This window comes from Meriones unguiculatus, chromosome 18 (genome assembly GCF_030254825.1).
Source record: "Meriones unguiculatus strain TT.TT164.6M chromosome 18, Bangor_MerUng_6.1, whole genome shotgun sequence".
Taxonomy (NCBI): Eukaryota; Metazoa; Chordata; class Mammalia; order Rodentia; family Muridae; genus Meriones; species Meriones unguiculatus.
Window position 1 is genome coordinate 72,923,742 of NC_083365.1, and position 16,768 is coordinate 72,940,509.

The 16,768-nt window shown below is 47.2% G+C and overlaps 1 protein-coding gene across 4 annotated transcripts in view; it reads right to left on the reverse strand.

Annotated features, from left to right (window-relative positions):
- Positions 1-16,768, reverse strand: part of Nckap5 (NCK associated protein 5) — an 888,867-nt gene that overhangs the window by 807,442 nt on the left and 64,657 nt on the right. For 2 of the 4 annotated variants that reach the window (XM_060371850.1, XM_060371846.1), the window contains exon 1: positions 1,566-1,679. The exons of the other annotated variants lie outside the window; for them this stretch is intronic. The gene's annotated coding sequence lies outside the window, so the exon portion shown is untranslated. Of the gene's footprint in view, positions 1-1,565; positions 1,680-16,768 lie in introns of those variants that run through there. 4 annotated transcript variants of the gene reach the window in all.

Genomic DNA, 16,768 nt, shown 5'->3' on the forward strand with positions numbered 1-16,768 from the left:
CCTGAGGTACATGAAAACTTGCCTCGAAAAGGGAATGGGATAAGGTACAGAAAAATATCAGCAGCAGATTCTCTAAGTTACACACACTTCTATGAAGAATGTGGAACTGTAATGCAGAGGACATTCTCCAAGCTGAGCATGTGCTGCTGGGGACTTGGGAGCTGTGGGCAGGAGGTGGGCCACGGCAGGATTTCACAGCAAATGGCCCAAGACTGCTCAGACCTTTCACACAGGCTGCTCAGGGGAAGGGCAAGAAGGCTGTCACTTCGCAGACTCCCGCGGTGCTGACAAAGCATCTGAATTCAGGAGGGAGTCAGTCTCCTAGAATGAGTCACGGCTCCCAGGCAGGAGCTAACAAGCCAACAGCCACCTCTAGCCAATCAGTCCTGAGCTGCCTGGGGTGGAGGGCAACTCTCAGCTGAGATCTGCTACCAGCAAGAGTCTGAGCTGCAAGGACAGAGGAGGACACCCTGCAAGGCAAGTTCACTGGACACGCTCAAAAAGAACTTCCAGGCCACAGTTTACTGAGCTATATACCCTTTGCAGGCTGAATAAGAGGGAGACCCCGCCTGAACCAGCAGTATCCCGCACACATTCGTTATGCTGAAACCCCAGAGAATGCCTGAAAAGTATAAAGAGCCTCACGGAAAGTGAGAGAGAGGGTGAGGATGCTGCCAACAGACAGTGGCGTCAAAGCTGTGCTTTGTCAGTGGGTCATGAACTGGGCTCCCTCACTCAGAAAGTCCGTCAGAGCCCCCATCGTTTCTCCATAGAGCGCAGAGGGTGGGGGTGGGACCAGAAAAGAAAGACTTCGGCTGCAGAGCGCTTTCCAGTCCTGAGATGGCTGAAACTGAAAATGAATGAAGTTGTGTACATGGTTGGGGGAGATGAGGAGAAACAGAAGAGAAAAGGGAAAAAAGAGGAGACCGGAGAAGAAAGAAGAGGAAAGGTAAAAATATTCCAGGCCAGAGAGGGAGAGACACAGAGAGACAGAGAGAGAGGCAAAGAGAGAGAGACAGAGAGACTGGCACTAGGATAAAATTATAGTAGCGTGGGATGAACTGAAAACCAACATGCTCACATTAAAATCTGTATGAAACCCTCAAAAAGACCCAAGAGGAAGCAGGTGTCTCTCCAGGCACACGATCACATTCAGTTTTTAAAGTCTGATAATTTCCTACCAAACTTCCCCAGTCAACCTAACTGTTTTGTTTAGTTATCTGGCATTTATTTTAAAAGAGAAAACAACAAACCACCCCGCCACACACACCTCTGCAAAAGTGGAGGGTTAGTTTAGGAGCAAGGGTCCCATCTTCCGAATTCCCAGTCCTGTTAGCAGCTCGCTTCCTTCTTCACCAAACCCCAAGTTGAGAGCGCTATAATTACCCTGAACAAATGCATACTTGTGGCCCCAGACAGCCTGCAGTAACACATAAACAGCATCGCATTTTAAATGGAAAGCAAGCTGGAAACATCAGAGGAAAACTGTTACGAGATCTTTGCTTTGTTGTTTGTTTTGTCTTGTTTTGTTTGTTTGTTCTTTTGTTAAATCCCGAGAGTCTTACTTGAATTGAGTTCTTCCCTTTGGTGAATGGAAATCACAAGGTCCTGGAGCCAGGAACTGCAAAGCTCCCACAGCCTCTCTCCGGCGCTGTCCTCCCGCCGCGATCCTGTTTACTTGCGAAGCATTCAGAAACGCGCTTGGAAGGAGTCTGGGTTTTCTTGAAGATCGGCCACGCAGAGCCAGCGGTCCAGCCTGGGACCAGCGCGAGTTTGCAGGGCCCTGGGAGCCCCGAGCTGCGGCTCCGTGCTTGCTGCGAGCTTGTAAATACAGGCGCTGTGGACAAAGTCCCAGATGACATCACTGGGAGCTGCTTACTGTTGAGTCTTTATTAACTGACTGTCAAAAAGAAAGGAGGGGGTGGGGAGGCCAAAGGATCTCCTCTGCAATGAATTCCGTGTCTGGGAATGGATTCCAGTGATACGTGCATGAAGTGACCCCTGTGGAGTCAAGTTGGCCCAGCTTCTCTCTGCTCTGAAAAAGTGAGAGGATCCTCTCCCGCGATCCTGAATAGGCTGCAGAAGCGGGCGCTTAAGGAGAGCAGCAAGACAGCCACCTGTTCCAACTCCTCTGGACTGCGGGGGGCGGGTGATTCACAAACAAGAACGCGGGGATTAGCCACGTCTTGAGTTTCCTTGCAAGTCTTGCCCTGAGCTCCCTACCTGGCTAACGTTTCTTCCAGGTGGAGTGTCTTGATCTGGAACTTTCTGCTGTAAACTCTAAGACTAAACTTTCCCAACTTGTAGTAAAATAAAAGGGCTCCCAAAAACCTGAAGGCAAAATTCTCTGTGCATTTGCCAAAACGTGATTTGTTTGTTTGTTTCCTGGGCAGAATGCTGGAAGGGTTTCTCTGATTTTCAACATTGTAACGGAAACTGTATTTCCACTATCACAAATAAAATACAGTTTTAAAAGTTTAAAATATAATACAATTAAAGCTAAATATATAATGAAATTTGAAAGAAGAAAGAAAGAAAGAAAGAAAGAAAGAAAGAAAGAAAGAAAGAAAGAAAGAAAGAAAAGGAAATCTTAAAGTAAACTAAAAAGTAAAGTGGGCCAGCAATGTGGCTCAGCAAAGGAGGAAAGGTAGTTGCCCCTCAAGCCTGATGTGCCCTTTGACTACACAAAGTCATCCTCTGACACTGGCATGCACACTCCTGTGCGCATGCTTGCAAACACACTCACACACACACACACACACACACACACACACACATTTTATACAGTAAAATAGAAATAAAATGAAGTTGAATGGATGCCAGATGCTACTACAAACCTGCAAATTCCACTTCCTTTCAACCATCAAAATAAAGTCGAGGCTTCCTTGCTCTATTTTTCCTTCTCTCATTGGTGTCCTCTCCTGTCCCTGGTTCCTGTGGCTTTCCTAGTTGCTATGTCTCATCCCCAGCCTCCACCTGGAGATGGTCACCACATCCAGCCTGAGTCTCTGCTGTGAAGCCTGAATCCCAGCCTTCTTCCTTGGGCCTGTCACAGTGAGGCTCACTGTTGCATGTGTTGGATGCTTTTTATACACTGACTTGTATTTTTAGGGTTTTTTTTTTCCGTCTGTGTGCTTGTCCCTCCAACCCACTTTGAAATGTCATTAAGAGCAGCAGTTGTCTTGTAAGTGCTGTTTATTTGTTTATGTCCGGGTCACAGCTACAGGGAATCCTGACCAGAATACAGAGTGGAGGTCGCTAAGGGTGGAGACAGGAAGGAGGGTAGCAGATCCCAGGGGATGAGGGTCTATGTTTAGACTAAGCCTTCTCCCTGCCTTGCAAAACAATGACCTCACATCTAGCTCTCTGCTTCCAGCCAATGCTTCTTCTGCTTCTGAAAATTATTTTCTCCAAGATTAGCAACTGACTATTGATTTGGTAGGGTCTTGAGACCCTCAGATATGCCATTTCATATAGGTAACAAAGATAACGTCTCATCCATCTCTACAGGATCTTTAATACGACGCTAACAGATAGAATTACCCTCAAAGATCTAGGGATATAGTTCAATTGGCAGAATGCTTGCCTCACATGAATGAGGTCTTGATTTTGATCCCCAGCACTGCATAAACCTAGCCTACTGGTGAATGCCTATGATCGCAGCACTTAGGGAGTGGAGGAAAGGGAATCAACAGTTCAAGTTCATCTTTGGCTACATAGTCGGTTGAGGCCTGCCTGCCTACACTGGACCTTATTACCTGATTAATTAATTAATATTAATTAAAATGTTTAAATAGTTGTAAAAGCATGTAAGCACATGAACTCATAAACCCCGTGATTCTACTTTCCTACAGCAAGCATGCTCACAACATGCAGTAACATATGAACACAAGCTTGCTCTCGGGGATGCAGTCTGCAGCCCGAGAAGGTAGAAATAAGTTGTGCAAGCACAAAGTGGAGAAGAAACAAGCTAAGGAAACCATACTCCAGGGACAGAGGCCAGTGATCACCTGCAGAATGAGCACAGACTAGAGCAGCAGAGATCTTGGTGTCAGACTCAAGAAACAATGTGCATTGCGAACAATGGCCACTTATTCATGGGAAGTGAGGAAGGAGGAATGTTCACTCCTATTTCTGTGGTGTGACCGCCTCCACCCCGTGATCACTTCCATTTGTATTACTGGAATAATTTTTTATGTCCTTTAACCTTTTCTTATTTCACTTTTGAGATTATATAAAATCATGAGAGCTGGCGAGAATGATTAGCAGGTAAAAATGTGCACCACCCACTTCCTGACAGCCTGAGTCCGTCTCCAGTGCTCACACAGTGAAAAAAGCAACTGACTCTGGCCAGTTGCTCTCAGAGCTCCACACATGTGTCCTGGAAGGAATGCGTATACATACACAGATAGATAGATAGATAGATAGATAGATAGATAGATAGATAGATGAATAAATAAAAAGAGTGAAAATGCTTTTAGTATGGTACAATTTCTAGACTACAGCTCGAGGTAACCTAGCTGTTCCTTTACCAGATCCCTGGCATCCAGATGATCTCTGAAGACCTGACCACCAGACTGGGAAGAGGCTTTGTGGGTCAAAGCTCTTGATAATGAAGTGTAAAGACCAGAGTTTGTATCCCTAAGACCCACATAAAGCCAGATGTGACAAGATAGAAGGCAATTCCCAAAATCTAGGGGCCACTTAACTTGGCCTAGGCAGTGGAGACCTAGTAGAGACCCTGCCTCAAACAATGAAGAAGGCAAGATTCATGATTGATACCATAGGCTATCTTTTGACTTCTTCCATATGTACTTCACAGAATATTGTGCCAGTGCTTATACACAAGTACACACATACACACGCGCACACACACACACACACACACACACACAGTAGGGGGAATATTAAAATAAAACCCAGCTGCTAGTTAAGTGAAAGTTGCTGTGGTCCCCCCACACTCCCATCTGCCTTGAAGCAACAGTGTACAAGGGTCTGATGGGGTGAAAAAAGTCTTCTGTTTCGACAAAGACCCACTCATTCCCTTTACACTTAAGAGCTAATTTACCAGCCCCTTGGACTCCATCCACCTTACAAAGTGATTGGAGTTAAGTGTTTGGAACAATGAGGGCTGACCTTTCCCCTGTTCAATGCTGTTTGACATTCAGCTCTTTAAGAGACAAGCATGAGCAACTTTGGTTTGGTTGACTGGATGCTAGTGAGCTGGACAGGCAGGTATCACGAAACTTGTAGACACATAGCTCTGACCTGCTCCTTGCCATGACTTCTCTAACATGATGGAGCCTCCAGAGGCAGGGTGAGGAAAGTCTAACCCACAGTGAGCATTATGTCAACTGGGCTGAGAAATGGCTTAGTGGGTCATGATAAAGGTGGAGCTTAGAGCTTTCCAGTGGCCTGGAAGGGGGACAGGTTTATCTATTCTCTGCCCTGCCAGCAGTCCTGGTATGTGGTCAGCATAGTCACAGCTGTGTTTTTCAATATGGGGGAGGGGAAAGCCCAAGAAAAAGAATAGCTGGAAATTTTCACCAAGGTAAAAGAGGGTTCTGGGTGCCATTTCCAGTCCTCTAGGGAAATCCGATTCTCCTGAGATCTGATTCCCCTCTACAGTGAGGCCCTATCACAGGGCTGCAGTCCTTCCAAACCACAAAGAAAGCAAGCAAGGATGAAAGAAAAGAAGGAAGGAAGAAAAAGAGGGAGGGAGGGAGGGAGGGAGGGAGGGAGGGAGGGAGGAAGAAAGGAAAGAAGGAAGGAGGGAGAGAGGGAGGAGGGAAGGAGGGAAGGAAGGAAGGAAGGAAGGAAGGAAGGAGGGAGGGAGGGAGGGAGGGAGGGAGGGAGGGAGGGAGGGAGGGAGGGATGGAGGAAGGAAGGAAGGAAGGAAGAATATTTCCTGCTTGTTCCTTTCTGGGGGTGGAGGGAGTAAGGTATGTGCATGTGTGGTGTAGATGTGTGTGTATACACCCATGTGGTGTGTGTGTGTACACAGGTGTGTAGATGCTTGTGTTTATACAATTGGCTTGTTTGTTTTTAAGAAAAGGTCTTACAATGTAGCCCTAGCTAGCCTGGAGCTCATTATGTAGACCAGGCTAGGCTCAGACTCATAGAGATTAGCAAGGCTTTTCCTCCCAAGTACTGAACTTAAAGGTACATGTCACCGCTCCTGGCAATGCTTACATGTTTTCCTGTGCATGCACATGGCACGTGTGGATATGCCCAAGGAACATGGCCCATGCCCCCCTCTGTTGCTCCCTGCCTCATTTCTCTATGACAGGGTCTCTTACTGAACTTTCAGCTCATCTTTATTTTGTGTGTGTGTGTCCGACTAGGCTGATTGTCCAGCAAACACCAGCAATCCTCCTGTTACACCACACTCCCACACCTAAGTTGAGGTCACGGCCGTAGAGAGCTACATGGGTTCTGGAGATCTGAACTCAAGCGCTCAGGCTTGCATAACAAGCACTCTTACCCGCTGAGACATCTTCTCAGTCCCTGTGTTCCTATTTTTATGGCCTGCTTATTACATGACTGTAGGCTGGATTCTGTTTAACTGAACATTTGGAGTCATCAGGGTGTTACATGAGTCAGACTTTCCAAGCAAGAGTTACACAGACACGTACAGCCTGACTTACAACTTGGTATCAGGAAAAGGTCAGAGTGCATGGGAGACAGCCTACCCTCCCCACGCGTCTCAGTCAGGTGACCACTGATGCTGCTGCAGAAATCACCCTCACCTGGTGAGGGGCTGGGCCACCCTGTGCTCCTCCATCCCAGGCCCTCCTCAGGGGATGTCTTCTCTCCTCTCAGGCCTTCACTCACCTGTCAAGGGCTGCTAGGCCTAAGATGACCAGAATATTCAGCTGTTAACTTCTTTTGTAATGTCTTAAATGGTAATCTTTAGATGAAAGTGTTTTTGTCCTCAACTGGAAGATTCCTAAAAGTCAAAGATGGTGCTCAAATCTGCATGGTGTGAAAAATAACCAAAGATTTCCACATGCTGCTTCCTGGGGATGATCTCACAGCTCCTACAATGGTCACCTTTGCAACGGCAACTTCTAACCTTCAGGTCCTCCTCTGTGCCTTTTTCCCCACAATGGCCATTTGCCAAGAATTTCTGGATGCATTTATCCAAGGAAAGCCTCTAATTTACCCTAAAATAACTCAATGTATCACATGCTATCTTCATCACAGCAGAGGGAACTAAGTCATATGGGGTGTGCTATTTAAATATTCTGAGTAGATCACACTAGTAGTGGCTAAAGATCCAGCATTCCAAAGTGTCCCGAGATGCCTGCTTCCCTCAGTGTCCTAAGAGCCTACATCCTTTAGTGTTCCAGGAGCCTAGATCCCTCCGTGACCCAAGGAGACTGGGTCTCCAGTGTCTTTAGGAACCCAGATACCAAATGACTTGAGGACCTGCATCCCCAGTGTCTTGCAGGGTTTAAGCTCATTCAGTGACCTCTAACATCTAGATCCTGCAGTGTTCCCGGAAGCCTACATCCCGCCTGTATCCAGGAGCCTAGATCTCTCTGCATCTGAACTAGTCTAGGTCCTCCAGGGTCCTGCAGAATCTAAACATCTCCACATCTGCAGGGATCTAGATCTCCTGGGTCCCACGGAGTCCAGATCCCTCTGTGCTCTGCAACAGCCTAGAACCTTTAGTGTCCCCAGAAGTCTAGACCCCCTGCTTATAAACATTGAAAAGGAAGTGGTGTGCCCGAATTTGTAGTGGCCCACTGGAAGTCGAAGCCTGTGTGTAACCCTGCATGCTTACCACAGCCCTAGACTGGTATGCACACGCGTGGGACATCCTGCAAAGCTTCGGACTTTGTTCCAAAGGGGTGTGACCAGAAATAGGACACAGATGAGACTCCAAACTGTGTCCTGGGCTCACCAAGGAAATTGGCATACTTTGGGGAAAACAAGTCCCTGGAAACTTTGAGAATCTCCACGAACACGCAGCTCCACATCATGCTCATGTGGCTCCCCGGACATCTTAGAGGAGCCCTGGCGACAGGCAGGGAAGCAAGCACATGACTTTCTGGTCTATACAGACGTGGATAGAACAGAACCATCCAGAGATTTGCAGGTTCCCTAGAAACGAGCACTGTGATCTATTCATCTCTTGGTTCCCAGTTCCCTTCACAGATCATCTCGGACACAAAGTAGGCACACAAACGCACTCGGAAAAGCTGAGGCAGGTGCTAAGCGATGGCCCCACACATAGCTGGGTGAAGACACTCACGGGCTTCAGCGACTGCAGGTGTTACCGTGGCCTGCATTCATAAATGAAACCAAAATAAGAGCAAACCCTGAAGTAAAGGTCAGGAGGCCAGCTAACTCCAGCTTTCTTACATGCGGCTGTATCAAACATCAGGCTTACAGAGGCTTTCTCTTTCCCTATTAGTGTACAGGTTGCTTGCTGGTGGCCTTAATACACATGCCACGTGTTATATGGGGTTGGTGATACAGGCTGGGCACTGAGGACATTAGGAGAAAGGACAGATCTGGCTGGAGAGATGGAGAATTCAACCTATGAGAATCTGCCTGGAATCTGATGTTTCTTCCAAGAAAAAGAGTTAACCCTGTTAGTCAATAGTCTTCGCTCCTGGCCTGGGGCTCCAGGTGCAGCCGAGGCTGGCACAGCAAGGGTTAATGCTTGTTCAAACATTGGAAGGCTCTTGATGAAAGGCCCTATGTAAGTATAAAGTATCACTGTGAACTTGAAGGATTTTATTTCAGCCCTCTCATTGTGTTGTTGACAGTGCATACTGTGAGTTTGACATTTTTAACTACTTTGCTCGCCCCAAATAAAAAGGGCTGGGAAAGGGGAGGTGGGAAAAGGGAAGGGGCTGGTGGGCTCTGGTTGTGGGGGGGTGGAGCATCCTCGTCCTTTAACTAGGAAATTACACAGATCTCATGCATGGCAGTAGCCAGCAATCCAACAGTGCTACTTTAAGCTTATGTTATAAATTCACTAACCTCAGGGATGTGAGTTGCACATCTTTTAACCTGAAAATAGAATCTACCTGGAACCAGAACCCAAGGGAGGGCATCAGGGATCTGCTGGATGGAAAATGAGAAAGCAACAAGTATGTGGCCCGTGATTGTCTATGGAAAAAGACCCTGAATTTGATTTTCACCAGATACGGACAGGTCATTACAAACCAGCGAATCACACTAAGGAAAGGAAGAGGACCGGGCGGCCGCTGACCTCTCCCTGGGAGAAAGGCAGCCTATTGTGTGATTGCCGCCTTCAGTAAAGCCTGGCCTGAATAGCATTGACAGTCTGTCCCCCATCCTTCCTGAGGCTCAGGGGCCGAACTGCCCCCGCCCCCACCTGCTCACAATAGCTCCCAGCGCTGCTAGAAACAGAAGAGAATTCCTCAAAGATGCCCTGGAAGGACACAGGGCCACTTTGATTTGCCCTGGGGAATCGGGGGCCAGCCTCCCTGCCTGCATTTGCCCAAATGGCCAGCAGAGTCCTGGGCCTCTCAGTCAGCTCCCCACCCCCCACCCCCGACTTTGCCTTTTTAAGCCCGAAAAGCTTCTCCAGTTAGAGGACAAAAGTAGAGGGGGGAGGAGGCAGAGTAGAGGCGAGGTATGTCAGGGGCTGCTGAGGACTGTGCTGGAGGAGAACTTGGTTCTTTTTCTCTCTTCTCCTTTTTTTGCCTTTTAGAAGAATGCACACTCCCTTACACACATATGTGTACACACACACACACACACACACACACACACAGTCAGAGATATACACATAGAGAAACACACACATACAAATGCACTCACAGACAGCCACACACAGACAAATAGACATATATACACAGTCACACAGAGACACAGACATATGTACAAATATATACACAGACACATATACACACACACAGAGAAACAGAGATACGTGAGACCCTTTTTTCTAGTTACTTGATACTTTAACATCCAAAAAAAATCATCTTACTTTCCCTGGGAATACTCTTCTTGTGTAGAAGGATATTCATAAAGGATTCTTTCAAAAAGATGTTCTTGCCAAGCAGAGAGAAAGACACACACACAACTCTCCACAGCCCTGACTATCAAGAGAAATGGCTACAATGGGTGGGAAGGGATCAGGGATTACAAAGCTGCCCTGTCCAAGCCTGAGGCTGATGTACCCAGAACAAACGCCAGGATGAGGCCAAGCTGCCATTGTGGGCCCCACGTCCAGGGTAGGTCAGCTTTATTACTTGGTCTCTTCCTCTCCCTTCTGCGTTGACTCTTCCTTCAGGCCTTTTGTCAAATGCAGGTTATCTTTCCTGCCTGTTCTCTGAGATGCAATGGGCAGTGCTTAATAGTGGTGACAGAGACAGGAGAGTTCAAAGACCAGGCTGTTCTACATCGTAGCGAGTGCCACATGATTCTGAAGGCCAGAATGATGCCTGCAGCTTTGAAATCACTGCTTTTAAAGTTATATCCAATTTGTACATTTGTTCACTGTATCACTCAGCAAATGAGTGATTTATAGTGTCTACAGTTTATAGTGTCTACAACAAATATATCAGTAAGAAGCTAGGCACTATTTATTCTGGAATCTGAGCAGATATGAATACTCACAGACTATTCTATGATTGTCCATGATCAACTGATTTAATGAAAAAAGATACATTCAGTGATTTCAATGTCTGTATCTGGGGAAGTGGTTCAGTTGGCAAAACAGTTGCCTTATATACATGATGTTCTGAATTAAAATCTACCAGTTAAAAAAGCCTAGTGCACAGCTCCTGCAGAGATAAAGGATGGGAGGGATAGACAGAAGGCTCCCTGGAAGCCCAGTAGCCAGCTAGCATGGTAAAATTCTAGACCAATGAGACACCTTGTCTCAAACAAAGGAATAGAAATTACTTGAGGCCCAACATCAGCCTAAACACTATTCTTACGCTTGTCCCATTCATTCTCTCTTTCAATATGGCACATGCTGCAGACACAACTGTATGAATCACTAGTTCTGTGACCTTTGGATTTTCTGACTTGCTGTCAATCATAATTCAATTTCAGCTGACAATTAAGTTTTACAGGTGAACTGGGTCCCATTGATAACTAAGATTTGGTGTTCAGGGTAATGGCCATGCCCTATTAATTTATTTGTGTCTTATTTTCAGGTTGCCTTAACTTTCCTGATTCTAATATATAAGGCTCTTACTTTAGAACAATAATACCCTGGCACTTTGATTTCATTTGAACCAAATTTGAAATTAAAAACAATTTTAAGTGTGTGTGTGTGTGTGTGTGTGTGTGTGCGTGTGTGTGTGTGTGTGTGTGTGTACTTTCTAAAGATGAGATATATTTCCATGAAACCCTTTGGGCTTTGAACTTAGACTAGGTACCAGAATTCCAAGAAGCAAGTAACCTTCCCACCCACTCCCAGCACCAAGCTCTCACACCAGCAGGAAATGATATCCAATCCCTATGGAAGGGGAGGGGAGGGAGGGGAAAGAAGGGAAAGGGAAGGAAAGGAAGGGGAGAGGAAGTGAGGGGAGGGGGAGGAAGGGGGAGGGAGGGGGAAGAGGGAAGGGAACAGGTAACAAGACATCTGGAGAGACAGCGGGCCTTTGAGGTTTCTCTGTAATCGGAAAGAATATGATGGAAGACATTGGCTCAGGACCTGGCCTAACCTCCTTGTCACTGAGTTTTGGTGCCCTCTGACATTTAGTTCTGGTTTAATGCCGTGATTTTTCCCCTGTTTTACTATTCTTTCTTTTTTTATTGCCATTTGGTGCAAATAATTTTCCCTTTAAACTCACTCCTACACCCAGGTTCCTTTGACCGACATTTCCGAGCTACCGAGTATATGCAAAGCCTTCCAAAACCTTCAGCGATTCTGTTTCCTGTTAACAGTTTTTAATTTTTCAATTGTGTCTGTATGTGTATGAGTATGTATGTGTCCACGTGTTTGTATGCGTATATATACATAAGTGCAGGGACCATAAAGGCCTGAAAAGAGAGTCAGATCCCCCAGAGCTGTAGTTGCAGGCAACTGTGGGCTGTCCAATGTGGGTTCTTGGAACAGAACTTGGTCCTCTGCAAAAGCAGTAAGGACTTGTAAAAGCCAAGCCGCCTGTCCAGTCCCTCCCTGTCACTTGTGACTAGATGAAAAGCCATCACTCGTTTTCCAGCTCCTCCACCTGCTATCACACAGTGCTTTCACTAGGGACCCCAAACACTGACTCAAGGGTTTCATGACGCCTTTCCTGGCATGCCCAGGGCTCACACTGCAAGCTACACATTCTTAAAGCAAAAGCAGAAAGAAATGCACTAGAGGAGTAAAAGGACTTTAAAATGGAAACTGTTTCCACACAGGTCCCCTAGGACCCCAAGTTTACCTCCAACCATTGACCCAGGTAAAGAGTCTGCCTTGCTTCCTTAATTCCTGCTAAGAGATCCCTCCTTCTACTGTAGCACAACCTGCCTGTTCAACTGCCCACCTTGCCAGCCCTCCCTCACTCCCCTTCTTTAGCATAGATAGCCTGTTATCCCTGGGGGCACTCTCCTTCATCACGTCAGAGTTCTCTGTAGAAAGTGTAGGCAACATCATGACCTGAGCAGCACAATGCAGAGCAATGCTGCACTGACTCTACTTAGATGGCTCCAGCTTTCTGTCAGGAACGTTTTCTTGGAGGACAAACATGCACAGCCCAGATCCTCAGGAAGCTAAGGAACACCTGACTCTCAGCTTCCTGATGATTTGCTTAAGACTCCACTCTTTCCAAAGGAGCCACATCTCATAGGGAAGTGTGCCAGGACACAAAGCCATCATAGGCCATCATAGGCCGGGAGGGGCATAGAGACAGAGCACTTCAAGCGTGAGCAGCAGAGTGCAGATCCCTGGAAACCACCCAAAGCTTCCAGCATGAGTCTCATCCCAGCGCTTCTCTGGTAAGATGGGAGGTGGAGACGGGAGAGGCTCCCTGGAAGCTGGCATGCACACTTATCATTTCCATTCTGTTGGTGTGATAAAATATTGACCAAAAGCAACTTGGGGAGGTAACAGTCCATCACTAAGTTAGGGCGGGAACTGAAGCATGAACTCATAGACCTTGGAACAATGAAGTGGCGTGATGATGTTCACTGGCTAGCTCTCAGGCTCACGTTCAACTACCTTTCTTAAACCTCTCATGACCACCTGTCCAGAGGTAGCGCTGCCACAGTGGGATGGGTCCTCCCACACCAAGCAACAATTAAGAAAAGCACAACCAACACACAAAAAGTGTCTTACACAAGATAGATGATAGAAGTACCCAAGGTTGATCTCAGACCTCCCCATGCATGCTATGGTACACATATGTGCACACACACACACACACACACACACACACACAGGGGGAAGGGAGGGAGAGAGGGGAAGAGAGAGAGAAAGATTGAGTTAAAAAGAAAAGAAAACCCAAGTTGGCTCAGGTCCCTTTGAAGGAAGGGCCAGAAGCATCCCACAGTGGTCTGTGGGCTGGGTGAGGTTATGCTACACTCACAGCTCAGCTGTCTTCTCTCTTCTATGGGTGTCTTCCCTAACGAAGACTCTACAATATCCTTATCCAAGTAAAAGAGCAGGCTCTCTCAGTGTGGGCTATTAGAGAACCCAGCTTGCAACACAATCTCAACTTGAGAGAACTTTAACTGTTAAGAAGGGAAATATAGGGTCTCCAGGGGCTCTGGTCCTGTCTGCTTTCTTAGATGACGAGGGTGCTGGCTCAACGTGTAAAATTAAAATGCAGAGAGCCTTAGAGTGTGAGTCTGTGGGTCCCAGTATACTATCTGAAAGGAACGGGAACCGAGTGTGAAGCAGAGGGACAGCTTCAGTGACTGGATACAAAAAGGCCAAGGAGGCAGGGTGCTTGTCCACCATGCTGTGTGGGTCAGGAGCCAGAGTGCTTGTCCACCGTGCTGGGTGGTTCAGGAGCCAGAGTGCTTGTCCACTGTGCTGGGTGGTTCAGGAGCCAGAGTGCTTGTCCACTGTGCTAGGTGGTTCAGGAAGCAGAGTGCTTATCCTATCCACTGTGCTGGGTGGTTCAGGAGCCAGAGTGCTTGTCTACTGTGCTAGGTGGTTCAGGAGCCAGAGTGCTTGTCTACTGTGCTAGGTGGTTCAGGAGCCAGAGTGCTTGTCTACTGTGCTAGGTGGTTCAGGAGCCAGAGTGCTTGTCTACTGTGCTGGGTGGTTCAGGAGCCAGAGTGTTTGTCTACTGTGCTGGGTGGTTCAGGAGGCAGAGTGCTTGTCCACTGTGCTGGGTGGTGTTTGTTTGTTTGTTTGTTGTCAGCTTGAAACCATTTACAGTCATCTGGGAAGAGGAATTGAGGAATTACTTCCATCAGAGTGGCCTGTGAGAATATGTGTCTATGGGTCATATTTTTGGATGATTGATAGGGGAGGGCCTAGCCCACCATGGGCAGTGCCAGCCCTAGGCAGGTGGTCCTGGGCTCTATAAGGAAGCAGGCTGAGCAAGCCATGGAGAGCAAGCCAGTAAGCAGTGCTCCTCCGTGGCTCCTGCTTCTGTTCCTGCCTCCAGGTTCCTGCCTTGAGTTCCTCGGTTAGGCGTCTCTCAATGATGACTGTCACCTGTAACAAGGATACGTACCTTGTACAAATCCCTGAGGTCCACCCCCAGTGCTGCATGAACTAGGCCTGGCTTACTCTCCCATGTTCCCAGCACTCAGAAGTGGAGGCAGAAGAATACAAACTGCAGGGTCATGTGGTCACATAGAGCGCTCAAGACCATCCTGCACTACATGAGACCCTGTCTCAGAACAAACACAAACACTTAGGTATTTCGGGTCCCACATCTCAAAACATAAATAGGCCTGAAGTTGTTTTCTTTTTATCCAGCTGCGGGACTGCAGAGAAGCTAAAGAAGCCCACGAGCTCACCATAGGTACCTCAATCTAAATGGCATAGAGAAAGGCATACCCTTATTCTCTGAAACTCAGAGGCCAGCGTCTTCCCAGACTCCCCCGGGGAACCATCTGCTCACCCCTGGGTTTCCGCTAAGCGGGATCAACCCAGGTCACGGCTGCTTCTTGGGGATGAATTTTGAAACCCCAGTCTACTTTTTGCCTCCCTGCAGGATGAAAATAGAAGACAGTGTAGATAAATAAATATTTCAGAAATCCTACATTGCAAATTATTCATACTCCAAGCCTTTGGTCAAGGAGGATTTAAATGCTGGTGCCTCTGTTTGTTGAAGCTCCGTGTATTATTCAGGCTGTGGAAATTGAACCCCAGGCTAGAGGCATGGAAAGGAAAACAGCTATTTTCTCTTTTGCTATGGAAACTCTGCACTGTGGGGTGCTGAGAAGAAATGAGCAGCTTTAATAACTTCAGGGGACAGCTGCATCTACCGAGCCTGTATAATGGAGTTATGGCATAGCATAAATCACGGGTAGCCATAGGAGGGTGTCTGCTGAGGGCTCAGGAAAACCTGTGACTCCCTTAGAACAAATCAGCATGGCTCGATTCCCTGGACAAAATCAAGCATTTTCCCCACAAGCTTTGATGGCCTCTGGGCAGCCCTCCTGTGTTGGGGAGTATTTGTGAGCAAACTCTGGGTTTGCCCAGGGTGCATCCATTTTGAACAATCACCATCAGAGAGAACATTTGTCACTGCTGTCTAAGATCATGCCCCGGACATACATGTAAGTCCACAAACCAGGCGGAATGCATCCTCAGGACCACGGCCCTGTCTTCTCTGCACCTCCTAGGGAGTTTTAAAAATTAACCTATCTATATGTCATCCTGTACAAAAAAAGAAAACAAACAAACAAAAACCTCAACGGCGTCTTGGAAGATGGCTCAGTTAGTAAAATGCCCACAGCACATTCGTGAATATCTGAGTTTGATTCTAAGAATTCATATAAAAAGCCAGGATTGGGGAAAATGTGTACTCCTGTATCACGGGACTTGGAAGGCAGAGATGGGAGGATCCCTGGAGCTTGCTGGCCACATCTCTAGCCTAATTGTTGAATTCCTGGTCCCACAAGAGATACTGTCTCAAAGAAAAAGGCGGAGAGTGAAGGAAGAGGACATCTCAACACTGACCTCTGGCCTCCACATACACATATATGCACCCCCCACTGCCACACCCACACACTAGCCCATTGGACACCCTGCTTCTTCCTTCAGTCATTGTCCTCGTCTTCCCACCCTTTCTAATGTGACTTAAGGAGAACATAATAGTCTCTGCCCTTAACACTCACTGTGGTTCAGACTCTGTTTCTGAAGGCATGAGCTCATCGAAGGTCAGCCCTCCATTGCTCCTAAAATAAATCTCGGTTGAATGATGGCATTTGTTTCTAATTCTTCAATGTGACATTTTAAAGAAAAGCTGCTTGAAAGTAAACTCGGGAAGGAAATGTCTTGGTTGTGTTTGGGTCCCCAGTGAATAACATCAAAATGCTCCACGCTGGTAAGGCCTGGCTGAGAGATGGCTATCTAACTGGATGCCTGCCCCGCCACCTCTGCCAGCCCATTTCCTGGTGGAGGGATTATTCTTAGATAGAGAGACCCATTTTGCCCCTAATTGCTAGTTAGTGAAGGCCCTACTGTTCTCCAGGTAGAATCGCATTGGCTGTCCTGCCGCCCAAATGTCAGCTTAGAAACACATCTGGCCCTGGGTCCTTGGCAAACTGACTGACAGGTTCCCTCAGCAGCTGCAGCGGCAGGGCCAGGCTTCCAGGTGATTAAATCACCCTGCTTCCTGGACTGCAATCTGTGTTTGCATTGTAGCCACTTCCC